The sequence below is a fragment of the Chaetura pelagica genome, unplaced genomic scaffold, assembly GCF_000747805.2.
Source record: "Chaetura pelagica isolate M959 unplaced genomic scaffold, ChaPel_1.0 scaffold219, whole genome shotgun sequence".
In the NCBI taxonomy this organism is placed as follows: Eukaryota; Metazoa; Chordata; class Aves; order Apodiformes; family Apodidae; genus Chaetura; species Chaetura pelagica.
Genome location: NW_009954552.1, coordinates 765,347 through 765,686, shown reverse-complemented (window position 1 = coordinate 765,686; position 340 = coordinate 765,347).

Genomic DNA, 340 nt, shown 5'->3' with positions numbered 1-340 from the left:
CCGAGAGAGCTGCTGGGGCCGGCTGTGGAGGAGAAGCCTGGGTAGAGGCTTTCCTGCGGGCCTCAGCCCTCCGCGGTTTCGCTTGTGTGCGTTAGGGGAGTGCTTAAGGGGAGGCGTGCGCTGTTCCGCGGCTGTGTGCGGAAATATAGGGGCCTCGTTGGTGTGACCGAATTTGCGCAGTCCAGGTTTTAGGGTATGTCTTCCACCGCCGATGGGCGATGAGGAATTCGTTATATGGCTACAGGCGAAGATGCATAAACGTATTTAAACCGAGAAATAAAATTTAAAAAATCTATCCTCGATGGGTTATTTTATTTCTCGGTTAAAATACGTTTCTACA